The 20,713-nt window shown below is 39.8% G+C and overlaps 1 protein-coding gene across 1 annotated transcript in view; it reads left to right on the forward strand.

Moving 5' to 3' along the window:
• MACROD2 (mono-ADP ribosylhydrolase 2) overlaps positions 1 to 20,713 on the forward strand; it is a 1,327,587-nt gene that overhangs the window by 564,333 nt on the left and 742,541 nt on the right. The window lies entirely within an intron of this gene.

The raw sequence follows: 20,713 nt of genomic DNA on the forward strand, positions 1-20,713 counted from the left end.
AACTCTACACATAAAATGAAATTTAAGCAAAATTACTGCTTTTCTCCCTGAAGAGCTAAAGTACACTGATACAATGACATGAAACTAATCATATACATAAGAAGGGGTTATGTTAGAAAAATGAGGCTAAATGACAAAAGAACTACTCCATAGACATCAAGACACAAAATTTACTCTTGCTATTATGATTCTATGAAAAGAGTGTTTACAGGTCAGGATGACAGGACAACATTTGCATTTAAATGGTGATTTTTAAAGTAGATATGGTGATTGCTGACCTCTGCCCTTGAGTCTGGTGTTTTTGAAGTCTGTGAGAATCAAACATCAAAGAAAACATTACATGAAAATATTATTAAATAAATCAGGAAAATACTCAAACTAGCTTCCAGGCTCTATTTACACATGCTTTTCTTCACCATATTATCATAATCAGTTATTAAGGTAAGATATTCTTCATTATTTTTCTGTCATTTTAAATAGTTGTTGACCTCTGCAGCATAAATCTAAGGTCATAATCACCTCTGAATCACTTGAAGGTGAGCATTTATCAAATATAGAAGGAACTGGCTAAAACAATATTACAGATGATTAGAAATTTGCAATTTCCTTTTCATTATACTGGTCAGGCCATTCAATTTTTTCATTTTGTGTGTAGAATCCCTGAAAATTGCCACTGCTTATGTTTAAACTTACACTAAACCTGCACTCTTTTTGCTTTCACCTTTGATATTTTTTATCTAGACTTTGTGGTTCCTTGGATTTGAAACCACTAGGGTCTACTATAGTACCCTTATGCTGTCTGATAGTGTGATGGAAGGTTTATGTTGTTCTGGTTAAACAAGGCATTATTGTAGGTGTATAATCTCTGTCTGTTAAGCCTAAACTAATAAGTACTTATTTTGTTGCCAGGGAACAGCAACATGGTTAAACTTCTGTCTCAGTTAAGTAATATGAGGCTATTGAAAAACCCAGATCCTTAGAATATGCACTTCTAAATTCAGGACTCATTAATCAAATTTACAATCAAAATAGCCAAAATTACAAGTGTGTCATCTACAGCCAGAATTATTTCCATCAGCTGCAGCAGTTAGAATGTGTCTTGTATAGCTAAGGGCAAAAATGTGTCCCCATTGACTACTAGTTTTTAATTTGGAGGCAATATGGCAAGTAGGAAGCAGTCAGGAAAACAATATGGTTCTTGCTTTTCACATAATGAGGGCGAACCTTCAACATATCCACCTCAAAGGCTTTCTTGGAGTTGTTCCAGTTTGCAGAGACATCAGCCTCTATTCCCTCCTGAATCAGTCACAACCAGTGAAAAGATTCTTCATGTTTGGTTTCAATGGATTATCAAAGATTTGGGTTGGTTCTGTACTTTCCCAAAAATGATCACCAATCTCTTCTGTAATGTACAAAGAAATCCAGTTCCTGATTATCACAAATGGAGGTGTTAGTATTTTGTGATTAGGTGTAAACAATATTTTAGAAAAATTGAAAGGTGAATCAAATTCTGCAGTCAGTTACACTGCAGTAAATCTGGAGTGATCAGTTGAAGACAGGATTTACACTGGTCTAACTGAGAGAATATCTAGGTTATGTGATTCTACATTCTGTGTTATGTTAAAACTCAGAAAATGTCATTTATGCAACGTAATAAGGCTGAAAATTATGATGTTCGCATGGAAAAATCTGATTAAGTTGAACATATTTAAAATGCCTTTGGAACATCCTCTAATACTTGACGAATTTCTGTTCTTATTACCGACATTTAGATGCAACCATATTACTTGCAAATTGCTAAACACAACCATTGAGAAATGAACTCCATAAGCAGTGCAATCACAACATTATATTTGCTTGTTGTAAAGGTCTCCTTTAATATCAGGCAATCTCCTAATTTTCCTTTTAGTAGTGTTTGAAAACTAGAAATGTAATGAAGTGTAAACCTGTCACAATTCATAAAGCTGTTGACAGCCTAACAGGAGGTTAAGCATGATACAGTGAAATGTATTCATTGTCCCTTTTGACCATTAAAAGTTTATAAAATGAAAGAGGTAAAACAGCAGTGAGGAGGTGCATGTTACAAACTCAGTCATATCATATTGAGAGAGTGGCATGTGCTGAATTCCCAAGGTACTTCAAGTCTCCATATGACACGGTGCAATGACTTCTGCAGTTGAGCAGAAGACACAGAATCACATTTGCACAGATATTTTTAGGCTCTTTTTTTTTTTTTGGTGCTCTGGTCTGCTAGTAACAGAAGCCATACACGACGGGTCAAAAGTAAAATAGTGGTGAAATGAAAGACTCCAATGCTGCCCTGATGAAACTGTAGCTCTCTCATTGACTTCATCTTCGTAGTGTTCCACTGCCAGTTTTTTAAAAAGTGCTTTTTAAACGATTCTGGCAAAGCTTGTTGATAAGGATAGTTTTAGAAATATACAAAGAATGGCAGTTTAAAGTGACAATTTGCCATCCCTTTGTGCCTTTATTGTATAATGTCACCGTCTGCTTATTAAGTTTACGTATTATAAATGGATTCTGTTCCAGTTAATTTTATTTTTTTCTTCCTTTCCTTTTGCTTAACTTCTTAAACAAGTCTAGATAATAATTTGAAGGTTCTGACTTAATCCCACAGATGAATGGAAATTCAAAGTTGTGTCTTTCTGTCCTTTGTTTGTCCTATTTTGCCACTTAAACTATTGCAGCATGTAGATTGGCAACCACCAAACAATACTGGGATAAGCTTTCTTGTTATTTTTAGGCCTTCAGCATTATGTGGAACATAAAGTGGAATGTTTTTAAATCTGTATGTACTCAGACATAAGGTGATTTAAAGATGGTGTAAGAACTTTTTCTTGATTGTTCCTGATTTTATTTGACTTTTTATTTTAATGATTGGCAAATTACAAATGATAAGGTTTTGGTCAGCACATTCCAGATTTTATACTTTTGCATGTATAAGACCAGCTTCTGATATCCTTCCACATGCTGCTTAGCATCTTGCTATACATTTCTGTATGGTCGCCATGAGCAGCAGGAGGGGCTATCCGTGTCGAGCACGTACCTAGTGTTTCAAATGGGCAAGCACTCAGAGCAGGCACACAGCTGGCACTGGCATATCATAAAGCTAAAATGAATATGTCTCCTACATAGCCTCGGGCTCAGATTTGGGCGGGCCAAAGTACCAATTGGATAGGCTGTGGCCACAGGTGCTATAAAGCTAAATGCTTGAAAGCACTGTCAGAGCCTCAGATTTGCCCATGATAAAAGCGAAGGATAACTTGTGCCACTAGATTTGCTGTGGCAGCTGGGAGGCAGTTTTTCTTTTTCTGAGTCACAAAAATTTTTGTCCCAGAACCCTCACCATGAAACCAGTAGCCCTTTCTTTTTGTAGCTTCCTTCCCAGTGTTTCCTCTTTGGTCACTGGTCAGGCCATGTATTCAGCTTTTTCCTTCTCGTTGTTAACTTATTCAGAATGGCTAGTTTAAATAAGCTTATTTTTGTTACCTTTCTCCTCCATTTACTGTTCTTCCTAGTCTTTCATATTTATTCTCTTCCACATAGAACAGCGTTTGTGATGCCGTTTTTCTTCATGTTCGATCTTCCCTAGTTTCTCTGAGAGCTCAGCTGTTTTATTATATTTGAATCCATTCATTGTAGTCTCCAAAAAAGAAAGCAGGTTGCCCTTGATATGTATATAGCCTTCCTTTTCTTCCTTGAGAGAGAGAGAAATTTTACTTCTTCCTCCCGGACTGGCTTGATCTTTCACTGTCCATTCTACATCCCAGTTGGTTTTCTTTTTAACTTAGGGCAATACAGATAGACTTGCTGTCATATATTAGTATCCAGGCAGTCTTCTGCTTCCCCTCTTGGCCATCCATGTGGAACATAACTCTTTGCCACACTCTTTTTGATGGCGGTTCCATAGGGTTTGTTGAATCTCTCAAAGGTTCCACACAGAGTTTTGAAACAACGAAACACTACCCTGTTTGTATTTTGTGTAGGTAAAACATGGCTGAATGAACAATTTTGTGGAAATTATTAAACCAGAAATTCCAGCACTACATTTCTTGTTAATATATGTCTTTTTTTCAAAAAAAAAAAGAAAATTGTTAACGAATAGGGTATTGTTTTTATTTTGGTTAGTTGAAAATTAGGCCTAAATACCATTATTCTTTAAACATTTATGTAACCCTTCTGCCAGGTGGAGTTGGCAGTGACAAGGGCCGGGTTCAATATCTAGGGGTTCCTTTTAACAATACAACACAGAACTAGCTGGAGCCCCACCCAAAAATCTGAGAAAATTACACACCATCCCTGGGCGCTTGTAAGAGGCAATATTTCCCCTCTCGCAAGCACTGAATCACGGTGTAGAAAAGAAAACTTTTAATAAAAAGGGGAAAGTAACCCAGCATTAATTTGGCAAAACGCCACAAGAATGATTCAGAGGCATATGGTCATGTGCAAAACACCCACTGCAGAGTACGTTGGGCAGTGTCTTTTGCCTCAGGTTCTCACCTTGCAGTGTGAATGTCCAACCATCAAAAGTTCCTTTAACATGGTCTCCCCTCTCCCTCCACTCACAGTTGTTGTCTTTGATCAGCAAAGACCCGGAGTTCAGAAGTGCCTTCTCGTGAGTTCACCTCCCACCCCAGGGTGGGGAGTGGAACGTTGAGTAATGCCTCACTGGCTGCTGCTGCACTGTTCAGTGTTGCTGCCTTTTAAAGCACCATTGTCCACTCCGCCGCTGACTGCCGTGCTGTCATCCACTCTGCTACTGCTCCGTCGCATGCTGCATTGTTGTTCACGCCACTGCTGGCCACTGCGCTGTTATCCACTCCGTCACTGGCTGCTGAGTCATCAATCGCTCTGCCACTGCACCATCACCTGCTGCATCGTTCTACTGCAGCCTCTGCGATGTTTTCATGTCCCACCACTTAACACAGCGGTCAGTGATTTCAGCTCTCAGTGAATTCAGCAGTTAGTGGGGGAGCGCCTCACTACTAGAGCAGGCTAGCCAGTCTCTTTCGCAGGAGACAGTGCCCCACTGCTGGTCTAAGGTTTAGCACTTAGACCTGGTTATCAGTGATTTCCACCCTTGGGATCGGTAACTAAAAATTCCCAATTGAGTCTAATCAGCTCTATTATTAAACAGTGGAGAGGGGAAGGGTCAAATGGTGTCTTGGACTCTTTGGGCAGAGATCACACCATCAGGCACAAGTATCTCTCCACACCCTCTCATCTCCACTAGCCTTTGCCACCCTTGCCCCCTGCTTAGCAAGTGCAGTTCAGTTGAGGGTGACTGCCCTCAATCAGGGCATGCCAAGTACAGTTCTGCTGCCCTTGATTTACACAACAGGGATAACACCATCTTATTACCCCTGCACCCAATAACAAACTGACTTGCAAAGAGTTTTTCACCCTACCCTTATCTTCATTCTTTATAGTGATCAGATTGAAATTTCACCTGCTTGCTGTCCACATTCATTTCAGGGGCCAGTATCATATTGTTGACATGCACCCTGAAATGAGAGAATTTGTTAATCTGTGCAGCATTTAAATGGTAATTTGAGGATGCACTCCCTGTTTAGCTCAGGATACGGTCAATAATTTATAAATAAACTGAGAAACTGCAGGCCAAAGAATTTATTTAGCCCAGGGCAGTATTAACAGAGTATCCTCAAGCTGTTATTACTGAAATCTTCTCTCTCTCTCTGCTGTCTGCTTGGCAACCATAGAGCCCTTTGCTCTGACTGGCTACAGCCCTTTGTATTCCCATACCCACAAGAAACCTGTCCACTTCAGCTCCACATCTTATTATTGTTCCAGGCTTAAGGGGAAGGTCCCAGGGAGATAAAAAAAAAAAAATCTCATCTCTGCTTTTCCTCTTACACAGGCTCCATCCATCTGCTGCCACTTTCCCTATCCTCTTTTTGGATTCCAGGACCTCTCCTAACCCCTGTTCTCTGTGTCCTCCTGTGTCCTTCAGTCTGTGGGTCTCAGACGGGCACATCCTTCAGCTTCCAGGGGGGTAGTTTGAGTCTCATGCAGTAGTTTGAGAACCCACATGGTGCAGAACCACACGAGACACTTTTATACTTGGTACCAGAGCTGCACATAACTCTTGTGATCAATGATCCAGCTCTGGCTAGCGTTCCTGGCCCTCTGTAACTCTGCTATGGTGGGCCAGGGTGACTATGCAGCAATTGGGAGATGAATCAATAGGACACATGCATGATAATAGGGAGAGGGATATCAGTAAGTTTTGGTGGGAACACTTAATTGCTGCTGTATCAGTAGTTCTGTAATGCTTGTAGTAGCGAGAAATACTTGTTTGAACTTATTGTGCATATGGCAAAATTCTGCTACTACTGAAGTCCATAGATATTTTGCCACTGCCTTAGAGGGAGCAATATTGAGCCCACAGATACTCCCTCTTTTGTAACACTACGATAGAGAGTAGATTAGAATAATGATAATGCAGTTCAATAGCACCTACTTCTTATTTTTGAACTGGCATTTTAAAAGCTTGTGATTAAGTTATTGTTTTATGAATGTAGATCAGGTGAATATACTAACTAATGACTTCAGAATTTGATGTGATGTGAATGTTCTGCTAATGCCGAAGAAAAAAATGAGCTATCATCCCTGTCACGCAAGAGACAAAAGAATGATAAACCTGCTAGATATTTTTCCTAGCTCCATGCAGCTCTGCAGGAGGTTTTGGATAGCACCTTGAGATTGCCATTTGAAGAGTTATTTTCAGAAAGAAAAAAAGAATAAAGTGAGGCAGCCCTTGCCATGTGTAATATCATTGAATGACACTGTAATGAGACTTTCCTAGACATAGGAGATAGGAAAGTCTTGATATTTCGGCTTCAGCATCCTTCGTTGTGGTGGTTACTGCAGTACGGTGTTGTAAATGAAAGTTAAAATGACACAATTTTAAGTAAACTTGAGTTTTATCTTATTGCTTGTCATTTACAAGGCAGTAAAGCGCCCACAAAATAAATTGCAACTCTCAAGTAATAAAGGGGTGTTCTATGGGACTGGGAGCATTTATTCTAAGGATTGGTTTAAGATCTTCTCTCTTTCAGTTGTGGGTTTGTAGAATGAAAACTGCAGCCATTTGTTCCATAGACGGATTCTTCTAAAAAGCCTCTTTATTGACTTTTTTTGTCAGTGCATTTTGTGTAATCTCTGTGGTGCTGTAATTATTAGCCCCAGGTATCTTGGTGAAAGTCTAAATTTTCAGAAATGCTATTTTAAATTGAGACTTGTCTCTATTACAACTGTACTCTACTGCTCTTTACTGCTGTAGTTGCTATAAGGCTATGACAACACTTAATGTATGCTCCTTCATTTTTCAGTGTTTTATAACTAAGACAGAAATGATGATTCTGTCTGAATTTTGGCATACAAAATCTCTGCCCCAGAGCAAATATTTCTGTGCAGTTAAAATAGTATTGAAGCATTTAAGAAAAATCCTGTAAGTTTTTTATTATTTGTTTTTCAGATAGTTAAAATAAGATGTGGACTGGTTGATTATACTCTTCTGGGACCTGAAGGAACTCCACTGGAGTTAGTGGGAGTCTTTCTATTGACCCAGTTGGCTTTGAATGGAGCTGTTGGTTTAAAAAAAATAATTATTACAGCAGAACTTCAGTATGAATGGAAAGCCTACAGTGAATTAATATACTGAGGGTTATGAATTAACAAGTAAATGAAGACATTAAAATAAGCAGAGAATGACTTCCAATATATACATTGTTCTTTTACTTGATAAGATTAATTTCAATTTCTTCTAGGTTGCACAGATAATAATGCCTATAGTTAAGGTTGCCCAACATTTCCCATTGTAAGACTGTTTGCAGTTGCCTTTAGCTTTGCCAAAGTTGAACAAGTTGGGCTGAATTTTTTCATGCTAAGTGTCTCCTTACAATTTTTTTTAAAAAGTGTCAGCTAAAATGCTTCATCTGTTTCCCAGAACTCAGCTGAGGGAAAATGTATTGTTTTTCCCATGTTAATTTCTTAGAACGTCTCAACAAAACTGCTTATCACCTTCATGCTCTGGAGCAAGGACTTGAAATTGGCAGTGGGGTTGCCCTCACGTCAGTCAGTTGCCTTTTGCCATTCCTGTAAAAAAATTTGCTGAAAGTAGGACAAGTTATAAACCTCTGAAGAAACTGAGATTTGCACATGCTCAGTAAAGTGGCTAAAATTTAGCAGCTAATTCGCCAAAGATTTCATCTGAACTGGGCATGATCCAGTCACGCGCAGTTCCTACATGGTGGTCAGACTGTGCATGTACAGAGTGGCTGAGGGTGCTCCATCCTGGGACTGCAAGGCCTGAGCAGGACTTCCCCTGTAATTGCTCCTTTTAGCTGCTGTAGGCCAAGGTGGAGCTGGGCTCAGGGACTGAGAGCAGGCAGGAGGAAAAGGGCAGGAGATTGAAAGAGAGAGAGGAGCAGAAGGTGGTATAGAGGCAGAAGGGTTTGTAACCACTAGAGCACACTCCCTTCCATAACCTGGAACTGAAGCCATTGTTTCTGAGGCTCCATATTCTTTTATGGCCATTCTGATAGTGGTGAAATGCACTGGCAAAGGGTGCATTTCCATCCTCCTCTAGTGGCGGGTCCACATAGACAATAACAACCTTCTACTTCTACCAGTTACTCCATCAACTAGAGCACTGTGCTGTGGGTCTAAAGATCCCAACCCTGCTGATGACGCACAGAGATGTCTACGTAGCCTTCAAGAGACAGCCTCCCAGCCTGGATCGACAGACTCGGGCTAGCAGGGCTTGCACTAGTGTTCTAAAAATAGTTCTGTAGACAGCATTTTGACATTGTGGCTTGGGCTGGAGCTTGAGCTCCGAAGCCTACAGAGATGGGTGGGCTTCACAACCTGAGCTCGATCCCAAGCTGCAACTTCAAAGCACTGTCTACATACTTATTTTTAGAGCACTAACGCTAGTGTGAGCCCTGCTAACTCGAGTCTGTTGATTGGGCTGGAAGGCTCATTGCCGCGAATTGTGTATATGGATCCTATGGTTACAGATGATGAAAGGTTTGTTTTTTCATTGATGTAAGTGGCTTTGGATCACGCTCTAAGCAATGATGTATTATACTTATGTTTTTAAAAGTGGGCTAAAGTCAAGGCCACAGTCAGGAATTAAGGGGGGCATTGTGCCAGCCCAATTGATCACAGTAGATGGTGTCACATCAGGTATTATATAGTGAAGTTCTCAGATCTGACTCAGTCCTGCAAATCCACATATCTCTGGGACAAGTCTGAGGCCAGCTCCAGGAAGGATCAGGGTGTTCACCCCTTTGTGTGTCGATGGAGAGTTTGAGAACACAGTGTGCTGGGGTGTTCCTGATGACATGGCTGAAGAGCATGCCATGTCACTTTTGAGTAATAAGGGGGCTATGTCAAAATGTAAAATTGAGGCTCTCCAGCCAATGTTTCTTTTTTCCCATGAACTCACCACCATAGTTCATTGTTTATCCCTTCCGTCTTCTCAATCCTTCACCTTTTTGTTTTTTAGAGGGGTCTTGTCTTACCAATATTTTTTTCATTACTATGGAGTTCTGTAGCCACGGTAGTTTATGCTTAGTTCATCTTCCAGCATTCATCGTTTTGCATCCACTACTCTCAGATGAGGAGATTAGTCAGGCACTCACACCAGACGGTGAGGCCAGCAGTAGAATCCAGGAATGTCACTTCAGCATATGATAACCTTGGTAGAAAAGAACACAAAGCACCAATCTCTAAACGCTTTCTTCTACCCTCCCCGAAACCCCAATTTCCACTACCCAGTCACACAAATGAACTTTAATAAACATAAAGAGAGAGGAAAAACAGAAAAATTCAATTCAGTATGAGGCTGAGGGAGTTGGGGCTGGGCTCTTTTTGGAGCCAAAGTATTGAGATCCATAGTGGGACTATGATCAATGGACAGCAGCAATCAAGGAAGACAGTGGGGAGCTCTTCTGTGACTACTGGAGAGGAAGTAGCTGAGGTTGAGAATGGAAACTGGTGGACAGAGAGTACATGGGCTATTCAGTTACTTAGATGCTGATTTACGAGCTTTTAATGGTTTGTATTGGGGCTATACAGTGTGGAAAAGTTCACTCCAAGTTAACATAGACCTTGTTGTTGATTTATTGTTAACAAGAAAAAATTGAGAAGGAACTTTATTACACTGGATACTGAGCTTTCATGTCACTGACATTGATTCAATAGACCAAGTCTGTGGTCCACAAACTAAATTTCTAATGAGTAAATAATATTTCATGTGCCCCGAAGATGTTTGAAATCTCAACCATTCAGATGACGATTTAAAAAAACATAGAAGCAAAACATCCAGGATGCCAAATACCAAAGTCCACATGGAACAGTGTTAAGGAACATATGATGTAATTAATACAATGCCATGCATTGGAGCTATTGTGGAGCTGGATCACCCCAAGACGGTTGCCCAGGGAAAGGATGTGCCTTTCCTCCTTGGCAAGTTGGCCATCCCTCCATTAGACAATGCAGCCCCTGTTCCCCTGTGTGGCTGGTCCATTCTGTGGGATAGTGTAGAAAGGGACAGAGTCATAACCCATCTTCAAAGCATACCCTATCATACTTCCTCTGCCTCCTGCAGGGTAATTTGTATTTCTGGGGGAGTGCTATCGGGGAGCACAGAGGTTCTATTATGTGTACTCTTGGTGGAGTGCTGCATGTCTGATTTCTTGCCCCCACTGGGGCCAGACATAATCTGGTCTGATCCTCAGGCTGAGAAAAATTTCAACTGACATTCCATTTGGGCAGTGGCTGCAGAAGGCTATTCATTTTGACTCTGTTAGGTTAACCAATTCAGCAGATTAGCTTGCTGCAAAAGCTGTCTTTATAAAAGAGCTAACCTACTTACTCTCTAAAAATGCCAATTCCCCATGACGCCAACAGCTGAGAACTAGTACGCAGGTCTCGGTGACCTGGTATCTTTGTGGAAAGTGTCTAACTCAGGACAGCAAAGAACACAACTCCAGGTTCACATAGCACCATTTTATTGTCCTGTTAAATTCTTCCATTTAATTTTGCTGGCAATAACGTACTGCACCTTGTTTCTCTTTTGTGAATTTCTAAATAATAAATAAAGACTGTAGTAAAATTGGTGGCAACACATCACAGACAGGTGCAGAGTTGAATGGGAGAAAGAAAGCAAATGTTCCTTTCCGCTATTACAATTTAATCACCATCCATAGCTGCAAAATAAATGTTGTATTCCTTGGGTTAACTCCCATGCATGTGACTGGGAAGAAATTAGGCCACTAGTACTGTGAAGGGCCCATATAATACTGTTTTACTGGAATACATTTTGGATCATTAGGAAACCAGATAAAAATCCATTAGGCTCTGTTCTTGTTTTCATATGGAAACATCCACAGTTCTCTCAAAGTGGTATTTGACCATGCATCCTGCCCAAACTGATTAAATCTAATAAAGTTATATTTGTTGACTGTACCTAATGTTAAGGTACTTGCCAGTGAAAAGAATAACAAACCAACCCATACATTAATACGGTAAGAGGGGCAGCAAAACCTGAAGCACAATGTGAATGGGTATGAGGGGTCTGATGATAATGTTATTAAACTGGTCTCTGTCTGATCCTATGTCAGTCTTGATTGCGTTTTTATTCTGTCCAACTATTCCTTGTCAGATACTGGATCCCACAATGTATCTAGGTTTGTTTGTTTTTTCTTATATGTTCACTTTTTTGGCAGGATACTTAAAGTAATCTTTCTCCTCCTTCTCCCAATGCCAAGAAAGTCTGTGTAGCTGGAAGAAAAGAATTAAATGTTGCTTTTGTTATGAGGCCAACATCCAGGAAAATAAGAATTGTTAGTCTTCAAATACCAGTGTCTGCAGTAACACCTAATAGTCTTTGTTCCAAAAATCCATACATTTTATGATTGCAATTCATCCACTTTCCATACTGAGGCTGTTTCTCCTTTCTGTAATCCAAAATGGCTATAAAGAGGTCTTTTTCTGTGTTCTTAGCCATCACCTGATAACATTCATTTTCAGAAGACTCTGGCACACTTTTACCCCCAGTTTCCATGGCTGTCTCCAGGACCTTAATATTGTGGTATAACCTATATTTCTGAAGTTCCGCTCTCCCCTCTTTTCTTTCATAACATGAAGCTACTTCACTTTCCATACACAAAAGGATGTGTGCGTGTTTTAAGCAGCTGTGCTTTTACCACTATCTCTACGATGTTTCACGTGATCAGTTCTAGAGTTTAAATGATACTTTTGCCATCTAATGAGGTTGGATTACTTTCCAATAAGTTCTGCTTGCATATATGTCTTCCAACTTTGCTTGTTTTCTGGCCTGATTAGAAGCCATGATTTCTGTCCTGTAGAGCTACCTACAGCTGGTAGGGAATTTTCCAACTGAAAGTTTTTCCTTCCGAAAATGATGATTTGTCAAAACATTTTGAAGAAAGGTGTCAATTTTGATCATTTTGTTTTGGAGAGGAAAAGAGAAAAAACGGTGTTTTGATAAGGTTGAAATGTTCCAGTTTGACATTTTCCAAATGGAACATTTAAAATTTTTCCTTTCAAAATGACTTTTTGTTTCAGATTTCTTTTATAGAAAATTAAACAAGGAATTATAATGTCAAAATCAGAACAAAATATTTTGATTTCTATCAAAATGAAATTTTTCAGTCAACCTGATTTTTTTTAAAGTTTCATTTTGCAGGGAATTACAAAATGTTTTACCATTCCAGAATGAAAAAAAAAAATTGAACTCTCAGTATTTCCCACAAAACAGAAAATCCAGTTTCTGTCCAGCTCTAGGGTTAGCCTTTCCCTACCTATCTATATTTGTCTCATCATTATTGTTCATGCCTGTAATGTCCCAGGCCATTTGGTTTGGAAAAAGTTGACTTACTGTTAAGATGCCTAGAAACAAAGTAACATTAAACATGTAACTCCTCAGGTGTCTGGCTGCATTCCCTTAGTTTGAATGCCCTCTTCAGGGTAAAGAAAACGGTCATAAGTTTTTTAATAGGAAAAAGAAATAGTGCTGCTTGGCAGAGATGTTCTGCAGGTGATCCAGTTGATGCCACGCCTGACTTAGCCTATCCCTTTGTTTTAAGTATTTAAAGGACAATCAGGGTATGAGAAATAACGACATGATTCTAGGCACTGAACAACTTAAAAAAAGTACCTCTGAAATTCTGGTTCTTTTTTTACTTCCTTGATTACAGATGGAATCCATGCTGAGTTGAAGAGCTGGTTTTTCTGTCTATGCTCATGGTCAATTGCTGATCAGAAAGAGGGAGCAAACTGAAAGCCTCCTTTCCACCAGCACGGCTGCATCTCTGTTCTTCTCAGTGAATCTATTGGAAGGGGTGGCAGAATGTTTTGAAATGTATTATTATAAATAATTTTTTACACAAATTGTGGATACTAAGACAAGAAAAGGAGTATGATGATAGGTTAAAAAAAAGTTTGGGAACCCTTCTGCTAACCACTCCTGGCACTCTCCCGTTCTCTCTGCCAGACTTGATAAAACAGTGTAAAGCAAGTAGGAAAACATTTTGTTTTCATTAATTATGGTGTCATCATCTCTTGTAGAGGTCATTGGAGAATCCTAAATTCAGGTCTTGATAGCTAAATAATGAAGAAACTGTGTGTACACAGCATGTGTTTGTTTTAAAAATATCATTTGTTCATTTTATATCTACACATACAGTCTGTCAGTAATCTGGGGTCTTAAATAGATTTTTTTTTCAAAAAAGCTTTTCAGTTTATCTTTCAGGGTCTTCTGGTACTTTGGGAAATTAAAGTAGGTTGCAACAATAAATTATGGTAAATGTTTGGCAGCAACACTAGCTAAGAAAATGAATAGTTATTGCTCAGATCAACTTAGACTTCATTCAACAGGAAAATAAATGTTTTACTTAATTGTCAGAAGAGAGAGCAAGCTTAATGTGCAGTCAGAGATGTACTATACTGGTGGATTATTTTGAGAGGGTGCTGGGAAAAATTATATTGACTTTAATTTGATTTGAGAACAAAAATGGGTTTGTGCATCCTTCACTAGTTTAGTAGTTGCTGTAATGGATACCAATGAGAATGCGGCAAATAAATTTAAAAAAAAATAAAAGTTTAATTCCCATATTCAAAGGGGAGTTTAATGAGTTTTTTTCACACAGTAAACAGTAATGAGTTTATGAACAATTCTACCATACGTGTGGTGAAGGCTATGTAAATGAAACTGATGCATATTTATTCATGTATTTCTGGTGGGAATATATTTAGGGACCCATAAGCATATATCAGAATTTGTTACAGGGAAGAAAATTTATGAGGCAGATTACTATCCCAAGAGTGGAATTAAGGTGAAATTAACAAGTAATTGAAGTTATCTTTGATCATGATTTTTGATGCTGTTTTCCCCCATGCTCTAAGAAAGTGAATATTTTTTGATGTTCAGCAGAGCAGTACAATGCAGCACAGAGAAACATAATGTTGAATTTTCATAAAAAATGTTTGTAATGCAAATGAGGGACATTTCAAAAACCGGTTGATTAGCATTTCTTAGTAAAATGCCTGTCTCCTCCTTTTTCTTCATTAATTCTATCATTATATTATGTAGCTCGATTTTAACATTTGTAAATATGAAGTGTGTAGCTGCTGCTGCTGATATAATTATTTTGTGACTCTAAATTATTTTAGAGAGTGCATTTGAAACAATTCTTCCAGCAATGGAGTGTCATAGTGAATTAATGAGAGTTTGCCATTTCTGGGACCTTTGCTTTGAAATCCAGTCTGGCTTACAGTGAACTCCAGCCTTCTGAGGCCAGAAGCTGGTAAAAGGTTAGAAAATGAATGAGCTCCCGGGACATCACCGCAGTTCCACCGAAGCATCTATTTACTTACTGCTGTGCATCAGTGATCAAACTGGGCAGAAACAGAGCTGGTGTTCTGCCCCCAAAATTCCTCTCCAAAGCCTGCAGTCAGCCAGAGTATTCTCCATTCCCCTACCCTCAGTGACATGTTTTCCTCTCCCATTTTCTGCCAGGGAAGGACGGCAACACACAGAAACTTGACTAAATGAATTACATTCCTTTTCTTTGTCCCCCTTTATTGCTGCTTCCCTCCTTTCCTTTCATCTACAAACCATTCACTTTTTTGCTTACTACTTATATTTTCTACCTTCCTTTTCTTTCCCCTATCCCCAATCTCACTTTCCCTCTGCCCCCATGTTCATCATTCCCTCTTTTCCTCCCCTCCATTCTCTTCCTTGGGGTGTTCCTAAGTGGGGTGTGATGGATTCCCCTCAGGGTGCCACTTGGAACTGGGGTGCCACTGAGCCTTCCTGACCCAGCAGCCTGGGCTCCCTTTACACTGTATTGCTGAGGCAAGCCAGCCAAGCGCTCCCTCAGGCTTCAGACTGCATTTTACCAGCACACATACAGCTAGGGACACACCCAGCTGCAGCTATACACACAGATGCTGAGATCAGCTCTGCATGGGAAGGCTCAGCTAACGAATTGCCCAGCATTCGAGTGAACACCCCCCCAGAGGGTAAACCCAAAATTGTACTGTCTTGCACTACACAGAGAACTGTACAGCGCAAGCTCATGAAATTTGCCCCCTCCCTCAGTGTGGAGAGGGATATACACAGCTTTTTGCCCCAAGTTATGAAACAACACTGGTTTTAAACAAAACAAAAGCAAGTTTATTAACTACAAAAGATAGATTTTAAGTGATTATAAGGGATAGCAAACAGATCAAAGCAGATTACCTAGGAAATTAAACAAACACGCAATCTAAGCTTAATATAGTAAAGAAACGGGCAAACTCTCACCCTAAATGTTTTTTTAGGCAGATTGCAGAGATTCTTGAAGGCAAGCCGCACTTGCTTGCCACTTAAGACTCAAGATATTCGTTTCAAAGGCCAGACACCCTCTAGCCTGGGCTCAGCCCTTCTCCCCTACTCCAGTCTTGTTGTTCTCAGATGTTTCCAGCTGTCTTCTTTCTTGGGCGGGGAATTAATGAAGGACAAACCACGATGATATCACTCCCCCGCCTTAATTAGTTTTTGCATATGGCAGGAATCCTTTGTCTCCCAGTGTGATTCCCACCCCCGGTCAGTGGAAAAACACTAGTATCATCATGGAGTCCAGTGCCAGATGACTTGGTCACATGTCCCTGCAGCCATAACTCAAAGGCTTCCCAGGAAGGTGGGAGATTAGCATCTTCAAAATCCTATTGTTTTCCCTAATGGCCTTTCCCAACCGGCCATGCAGACTGATTGCATTCTGTCTAGTGGGTGTTCCCCAGGTGTAAACACATTTGTAATAGATGCATAGACAATATTCCTAACTTCAGATACAAAAATGGCACATGCATACAAATAGGATAATCATATTCAGTAAGTCATCACCTTTCCAATGATATCTCACATGACCCATCTTGCATAAAATACATTTTAGTTATGCCATAATCATATCATAACCATATCTCTATGAATAATGTGGGGTGTAATGCCACATGGGGGACCTAACAAGCCACCTCTTCTCCACTGAAGGCAGGGATTTAGGTCTGAGATGCATCCTTGCTCCCCTGCTAGTTGGGTGTGTGAAAAATAAAGAGAATATTGACTGTGTCTATTCCTTCTCTCCCTATGTATGCAATAGTGTTGTAGCCATGTTGGACCCAGGATATTAGAGAAACAAGGTGTATGAGGTAATATTTCTTATTGGACCAACTTCTGTTTGTGAGGGAGACAAGCTTTTGAGCTTACACAGAGCTCTTCTTCAGGTCTGGGAAACTTACTCAGAGTGTCACAGCTAATGGGCTTCTTCACTGTGAATGGTCTCTTGAAATACGTGTTAACTACTGATGCTAAACCATCAGTTCCACCTTGCATTTAGTTGTGACATTTTGACTAAGTTTCCCAGACCTGAAGAAGAGCTCTGTGTAAGCTCGAAAGCTTGTCTCTCTCAGCAACAGAAGTTAGTTCAATAAAAATACTACCGCACCCACCTTGTCTTCTCCCCTAATTAGCAGAACTTCTGATGAGGTGGGGAGAAGTAGCCCTTATGTTGAACCTGATTTTAACAGAGGAGGGGGAGCTGCACAACATAAGCCTTCAGCACAGAGCATCAATAAGGGCAAGTGTGCAATGCCAGCAGAAAGCTTGATGTAGGAAGGAAACTGCCTCATACAGATTCAATTTGAGCATTGTTGTTATTACTGTAAGAAAAAGCCCCATAAGAAAATGATATGCTGATTTTGAATAAGTTGTATTTAAATAAGAGATGCAGTAATCACCTATGATGACCATAGTATATCTTCAGATTGTAAGACTGCAGCCTTAGTTTTCTGTAGCTAGAGCAGAACTTTAACTAATCAGTGTCTCAAGAGCAGGACTGAAATTGGAAGAATGGTTTATCTGGAATATTTTCATACCTTGTGTAACAAGTTCTTTAATGACACTCAGCACAGTAGACCCCTGCTCTGGATCAGTGCCTCCCTTCGTGACCCAAGCACAGTTCTAAAACTGTCATGATCCAGCCCTTGCCCTGAAATTGAGGCAGTTTCTTCCTGTGGTACATCTAGTAATTCCTTCTGGAATGCAGTTGGATGATTGCAGCCAGTTTGTGTGACTACCTGACACAACTCAACAGCTTATTGACTCGAGCATACCTTATAATAAATTATCAAAAAGATGAGGTGATGATGTGTGCGCATCATAAACTATTTTCCAAGGTGGTGTTGGAGTTGCACCTTAATCAGTAAATCATCTTGCAAACATTCTTCCTGTGATTGCATGTCTAACCTGGGTAGGCCATTCACCAAAATCGTTTTTTCTTTTTTTTTTCTTTTTTTTCTGGTTAAAAGGCCACCAGTCATTTTTTTTTTGGCTTCTGTTTGTTTTCCAAGATAAGCATATAAGAACATAAGAACATAAGAATGGCCGTACCGGGTCAGTCCAAAGGTCCATCTAGCCCAGTATCCTGTCTACCGACAGTGGCCAATGCCAGGTGCCCCAGAGGGAGTGGACCAACAGGCAATGATCAAGTGATCTCTCTCCTGCCATCCATCTCCACCCTCTGACAAACAGAGGCTAGGGACACCATTCCTTACCCATCCTGGCTAATAACCATTAATGGACTTAACCACCATGAATTTATCCAGTTCTCTTTTAAACGCTGTTATAGTCCTAGCCTTCTCAACCTCCTCAGGTAAGGAGTTCCACAAGTTGACTGTGTGCTGCGTGAAGAAGAACTTCCTTGTATTTGTTTTAAACCTGCTACCTATTAATTTCATTTGGTGACCCCTAGTTCTTGTATTATGGGAATAAGTAAATAACTTTTCCTTATCCACTTTCTCCACATCACTCATGATTTTATATACCTCTATCATATCCCCCCTTAGTCTCCTCTTTTCCAAGCTGAAGAGTCCTAGCCTCTTTAATCTCTCCTCATATGGGACCCGTTCCAAACCCCTAATCATTTCAGTTGCCCTTTTCTGAACCTTTTCTATTGCCAGTCTATCTTTTTTGAGATGAGGAGACCACATCTGTATGCAGTATTCGAGATGTGGGCATACCATCGATTTATATAAGGGCAATAATATATTCTCAGTCTTATTCTCTATCCCCTTTTTAATGATCCCTAACATCCTGTTTGCTTTTTTGACTGCCGCTGCACACAGCGCGGACATCTTCAGAGAACTATCCACGATGACTCCAAGATTTTTTTCCTGACTTGTTGTAGCTAAATTAGCCCCCATCATATTGTATGTATAGTTGGGGTTATTTTTTCCAATGTGCATTACTTTACATTTATCCACATTAAATTTCATTTGCCATTTTGTTGTCCAGTCACTTAGTTTTGTGAGATCTTTTTGAAGTTCATCACAGTCTGCTTTGGTCTTAACTGTCTTGAGCAGTTTAGTATCATCTGCAAACTTTGCCATCTCACTGTTTACCCTTTTCTCCAGATCATTTATAAATAAGTTGAATAGGATTGGTCCGAGGACTGACCCTTGGGGAACACCACTAGTTACCCCTCTCCATTCTGAGAATTTACCATTAATTCCTACCCTTTGTTCCCAGTCTTTTAACCAGTTCTCAATCCATGAAGGACCTTCCCTTTTATCCCTTGACAACTTAATTTACGTAAGAGCCTTTGGTGAGGGACCTTGTCAAAGGCTTTCTGGAAATCTAAGTACACTATGTCCACTAGATCCCCTAGGTCCACATGTTTGTTGACCCCTTCAAAGAACTCTAATAGATTAGTAAGACACGATTTCCCGTTACAGAAACCATGTTGACTATTGCTCAACAGTTTGTTTTTCTATGTGTCTGACAATTTTATTCTTAACTATTGTTTTGACTAATTTGCCCGGTACCGACATTAGACTTACTGGTCTGTAATTGCCGGGATCACCTCTAGAGCCCTTTTTAAAGGTTGGTGTTACATTAGTTAACTTCCAGTCATTGGGTACAGAAGCCGATTTAAAGGACAGGTTACAAACCTTAGTTAATAGTTCCGCAACTTCACATTTGAGTTCTTTCAGAACTCTTGGGTGAATGCCATCTGGTCCCGGTGACTTGTTAATGTTAAGTTTATCAATTAATTCCAAAACCTTCTCTAGTGGCACTTCAATCTGTGACAGTTCCTCAGATTTGTCACCTACAAAAGCCGGCTCAGGTTTGGGAATCTCCCTAACATCCTCAGCCGTGAAGACTGAAGCAAAGAATCCATTTAGTTTCTCCGCAATGACTTTATCGTCTTTAAGCGCTCCTTTTGTATCTCGATCATCAAGGGGCCCCACTGGTTGTTTAGCAATATCAAAAGAGCTGTCTGACTGAGCACTTATTGGGATATCCTAGTTGAATTATAGCTCAAAAATCGAGCCTTGTTCCATACAAGGGAATTCTGCTATAACTGTAAACCTCTTCTCTGTCTCCCGCTAGAAGATTTGCAAGGCAGTCACATGGAATTGTCAACTTCCAATTACTGTGTTCATTCTTGTTCCTTACATCCAGCCTCTGGACTTAAATAAGTATTTAGTGTTTTGTTGATTGCCAATCTCTTTCACTACTATTGGGTCAGATTCTCAGAAGCTGTGAACTGGTGGAGCTCCATTGAAGCTGGTGGAGGACCGGTTGAGCATATAGGCCAAGTTTAACTGGGATATGGTGAGGTGGATTGATAAACATTATTGTATGATACTTACTGTTTTTAATAGAGATATCTTTTCTATTTTAAAATAAATAAATTAAAAAAATAGATAAAAACTGATTAATTTATGGAGATATCTTACCCCTTCCACTCAAAATCCCAGCCAAACAAAAACCCTAACAAAATTTGTTGAAGGTATTTTGACCTTGTCTTCGTTTCCCATTGTTGATATGCCTGTATAGTCTTCTCTTTGGTTTGTATTTGGAATTTTAGAGTCATCTCTGGAGCTTTTTCACTTTTAAGAGTCAGATTGTGTTGTGACTGCAGTCTTTAGAGAGAGAATTACACATCTGTAATTTGTTTTCTGAAGATATATGTATCAGTGATGCCACTTCCCCATTCTCCTCCCCACAGAGTTCAGGATTCTATTATTCATGAAAAAAAATGGATATGGTTCAATTTCTGTATACGTGCAGGAATGATTTCACTTCCTGTGTGGAAAG

This window comes from Terrapene carolina, unplaced genomic scaffold (assembly GCF_002925995.2).
Source record: "Terrapene carolina triunguis isolate 2854851 unplaced genomic scaffold, T_m_triunguis-2.0 Scaffold132, whole genome shotgun sequence".
Taxonomy (NCBI): domain Eukaryota; kingdom Metazoa; phylum Chordata; order Testudines; family Emydidae; genus Terrapene; species Terrapene triunguis.